General features: G+C 35.9%; 1 pseudogene; it reads right to left on the bottom strand.

The window, feature by feature from the left end:
* Nucleotides 1-454: 454 nt before the first annotated feature.
* Nucleotides 455-1873, bottom strand: LOC130579125 (peptidyl-prolyl cis-trans isomerase-like 4; annotated as a pseudogene).
* Nucleotides 1874-4708: the final 2835 nt, after the last annotated feature.

Genomic DNA, 4708 nt, shown 5'->3' on the forward strand with positions numbered 1-4708 from the left:
AATAACTGTTTCTTTATTTTGCATTTATTAAGGATTAATCTAGGATAGAAGCTGTTATGACATTCTTGCTTAAGGAAAAAATCCTTCCTTCATCCAACAACCGCCTGAATTTCCTCCCAAAAGAGAAGGTTGTCTCGAAGCCCATTGTTCAAACCAGCAGATGGTGCTGTGCAGCATCTTATGGATCCTCAGATCAACTGGAGTCATTTTTGAACCAGAAAACTACTTAAAAGTTTCTAGTGCGATTCCTGAGCTGAAACAAATGTTTGTGGAATTAAGTAGTGATTTCCTTTAAATCTGGGGGACTATTTCAGTGGGTATGTTTTCAGTCGTTAGATGTTAACATATGCCATATACTGTTTTGTTTTTTTCCTGATGGAATCGGGGTACCAAGCACACTTTTAACCCGACTGTAACTGGTTTTTTTAGTTCCCTTCTGTCTTTTCCTTGTCCTTCATCTGTACTTGGACCTTTCTTTGTCTTTTGATTTCTTAGGACTTCTGTCTGGTTCTTTTTTTATCCCAGTCCCTTACTCAGACATCTTCTCTCTATCTGTCATTTTGTCTGTGAATGTCATCTCTCTCCTGAGAACGGCTGTGGCTCCAATGCTTATCTTTCTACCACTCTTTATCCTCTCCCTACAGCATTCTTCACGTTTTTGGTCAGAATCCTTGGATTTTTTGTTCCTCTTGTCATCTTCATCTTTAGAGTGATGGTGCTTTTTCTTATTTTTCTTTTTTAGCCAGGTATGACTGACTTTTGTGAGACTCTTCTACATCCTCATCCAGCACGAGATCATACTTGGCATCTTGCTTTGGTTTTACCTTCTCTTTCAGAGCAARTTTTGAAGGTTTCTCACATTTCTTCTTGCAGCCTTTGAAATCTTCTTTGGTATACCATCCACCTTTTCCCTTCCATTTCATCTTTGCAACAGACTGGCTAAAATCCACACGTATCCATCTGTCACCTATCAGCACATTGTTCATTTTGAAGTAGGCTTTCTTACAGTCTTCCACTTTTTCAAACTCAGTGAAAGCATAGTAAAGAGATTCACCAGTCTTCCAGTCTCTGATCACTTCACAGATTTTAATGGGATCAAATTGTGTAAATATTATCTCCAGGTTTTCACCTGAGGTCACAGGATTCAGTTTACAAACTGCACATTTCCTGGTGGCTTCATGTCTGCATCTGGTGAGTCTCCCACCATTTCCAGAAGAATGGTGTGAGTTTTTGCTTCTTTTTTTTGCCTGAACTTCCTCCATTTCATTTGCAGACCATCCTTTCATGTCATCAAAKTCTTCATYTGCWCCTATTCTGCCAGTGTCAAGCTGTTCCTTTGTAGGTTCTGGGGAGGGATCAGGAGCACACAAGGCAGGCAGATCATCAAACAGATCATCTAAAATTARTKTATGATTTATCCTGATATCTTGATATGGAATCARTGAAGGTTTCATTAATTGTCCTCAGAAGGCATCCATGCCTTCTGTCACTTCTCCAAATACTGTATGTGCACCATCAAGATAATCCAGGTTTTCCCCTGTGGCAATGAGAAACCCTGATCTAAGCTGATCATTGCCATTGCTCACCACGGACAGAGTTCCCTTCTCCTTGTGTTTGATTCTCGGCACCTTTCCTGCCTCAAAAAATCTGGCTTGATCACCTACAACTGACAAAATATGGATTCCCCTCCATGGCCAGATCCCATGGGATCATCAGTCTGTATAACAAAATCCCTCTGTACATCATAAATAAGGCAACAGTTGTAGTACGTGACTTTTCAGAGCTTCAGGAAATTCAGACCCACACGGGGCAGCTCCCCCGTGTCCAGGTCGATGACCAGGTCACTCGCCATGGTCTCCAGCAGCACTACCATGGCCACTGCCTGTCCCCACCTACATTGACCTGGAAAAAAAATTAATAACTGTTGGATATTGAACCATCAGAACCTTACCCCACACGCACCCACAACAGAACAACAACAAAAAAAAAATGCCAGGGGAAGGGAAAAAAAAACTTTGCTGACCACGTGGCATGAGAAAATGGCAGCTGGATTTGTTTTGGGGAGGGAAGAAAAGTTCACTCAGCGGTTCGAGGGAAAAAAATGATGGGAAAAAGTCATTCCATGATACATGAGTTTTACTAATTTTTCGCCAAACTTTATACAGTCAAAACCCACAGGAGTTCATCGGTTCAATGTTCATTGGCCCAAAGGAGCATAATTCTTAGTGCTTGGTTTCTCATTGAATCTGGATTTCTTTTCCTCAAATGCTCATTAGTTCCTCATCCTTATCTCTCCTTTCCCAGTCCAGGTGTCTCTGCCCCTGCCAGGGSTGAGGTTTGSAGTTGATGTTCTGTTAATGTCCCCTGATGGTCCTTATCTTTTTGGGAATCCTCTGGGCTACTCCCAGTCTGTTGAGATACAAAATTCATCTGACCCCTCCCCTGGTGGAACAATGCCCTGGAAAGAAACTTAAAACTCCTTTTCCAGGGCAAAGGCAAACAAAACCCCTGACTAAAGTTATAAAAAATCTTTTAAACTGGTATATTTTCCAACACTAAGGGAAGAGAGTATCATCATAAAATCACCCCAAGACACTGTTCATGTCACTTAGTAAAGGTTTGAATTTTCTGACAGAATAACTAATAAAACTTTAATATTAAGGGCTAAAATATTTTAGAAGAAAAAAATTCTGGAAAATGTAAGTAAAAACAGCAGCTAACCTTTTACTTATGGAACACAGATGAGGGAAAGTTTGAGGGTTTTTTTCTTTCAACAATAATCCTTGCTGTGTGAATAGGACAAACCAGTTGAAATATTCAATTATATTTCATATTGAGAGCCTAAAAGCATACAGTAAGGTAATGCAACCTTGATGTGTCTTTTARATTGAAAACTATTTGTAACAAATAAAACTATCTTGTGTTTAACTTCAGATTGCTGCGTAGCTGTGCATTGCTCCAAGATTCTGTTATTTAACAAAAGGGTTAAGTGAAAATTCTGATGCAAGAATCAAATATAGAGCACTTGAATAGTAAATAAGATTGTTCCAAGGTTTCAATTTGTTGTATTAGTCGGTGACAAGTACAACATTTTTAATGCATGCCATAAGATTAGCCTACCCAAAGTAAACAAGCAGGAGTCTGTGTGCATCTCCAGCTATTGGTTCGGGGTATATGTGTGCAGCTTTGTTTCTGATAATGGATTCAAGTTCAACATAAATAAAAACAGTGTACATTAAGGAGGATAAATATCTAATTGCCATAATCTGCATATAGAATTGAATGGATGTAAACATGCTAACCACAGAAGACAATTCCTCAGTACAGAAAAAGCTAGTGGGATGAYTATTAGCAAAATATCTGTACTTCTTTTGTCTATTAAGCTTTTCTTCTTTAAAGATGGAAACTATCATTTTTGAAACAACTTTTAAAAATCATAGCATTTGAACATTTTAAATATGAGAAGAAATTACATTATGGGGTTTATATACATTTTCTAGTCCTGCAGTAAAATTAATTCTTTGTAGGTTGAAAGGTTGGTAAACTGCTAAAAGTTTCGATATAATTTAAAATAGTTTTTTACACAGAACTCATGCTCAGGAATTATATTGCTTTTTATCTCAAYACTTTAAAGAATTAAGTAATATTTTTGACTGCATGAACAAGATATAACCAAAACCCATAAAATACTGTTTGTAAGTGATGTTTTAAAATGTGCTGTACTGATTTAGYTTGAAAAAGAATGCAGAGTATTTGCTTTCAAAATGCACAGAATAGACCCAGCAGAACTCTGCTTCTGATGAGCATCCTGATAACTGAAACTTGGATCTAACAGAATTCCAAACTATTAACATTGGGGTGAGAAATTTGAGGTAAATATCTTATCTTAGAAAACTACTTGGAAAATATGATTAATTTAAATAACACGTACTGCTTTACCAAGAGCCAGGTTTTATTGTTTTTGACAATTGGAAATGTACTTAAGGAGCTGCATTCACCTGTTTACTTACTAAAAAAAMCCCAAAAAAACAACAATCAGAAAAACCTCCCTCTTCAGAAGAATTTTTTTCACTATTCTTTAGAATGTTTGTTTATGCTCAAGTATGTTTGGCTTTTGATAAATATAATTATATTTCTACCTTCTGAAAATCTAGGAGTCTCATATTTACATTGAACATGCAAGAAATTGAAATGAAGTGGCTCATGCATTAAAAAATATAAATGGGATAAGAAAAAGGTAATATTGATAAATTACAAAATATGAGGCTGAATATGAAAACACAGTTAAGCACTGTGACAATATTCAGACTTAGTACCTTCATGTCAGGAATTTAATTGTCTCTTACAAAGCTGGTATTTTTTTTTTTTTTTAAGAAAATCTATTATCTAAACAGACAGTTCCGATTTTGTAGCTCCTTTGAAATTATTGTGAAATTGTGATATTTATCACAAGTTTTAATAGTTTTAAAATTTCTGAAGAAAATGTTGATAGCTATTAATATTTAACTTACTTTTGTCAGCTATATTTTTATATAATTTCTATATAACTAATGTTTTTTTTTTTTTAAATAATGTTAGGTTTGCAGTATTATTGCTATGGAATTAATGGGTAAAAAATTGTCATTAGGAGCTCAGAATCAGTATCACATCTTCAACACTGTAGTAATGTAGATAAAAATATAATAATACAGATCAAAATGTATTTCCA

The sequence above is a fragment of the Malurus melanocephalus genome, unplaced genomic scaffold, assembly GCF_030028575.1.
Source record: "Malurus melanocephalus ecotype Western Australia unplaced genomic scaffold, MMel_1.1 scaffold_255, whole genome shotgun sequence".
In the NCBI taxonomy this organism is placed as follows: domain Eukaryota; kingdom Metazoa; phylum Chordata; class Aves; order Passeriformes; family Maluridae; genus Malurus; species Malurus melanocephalus.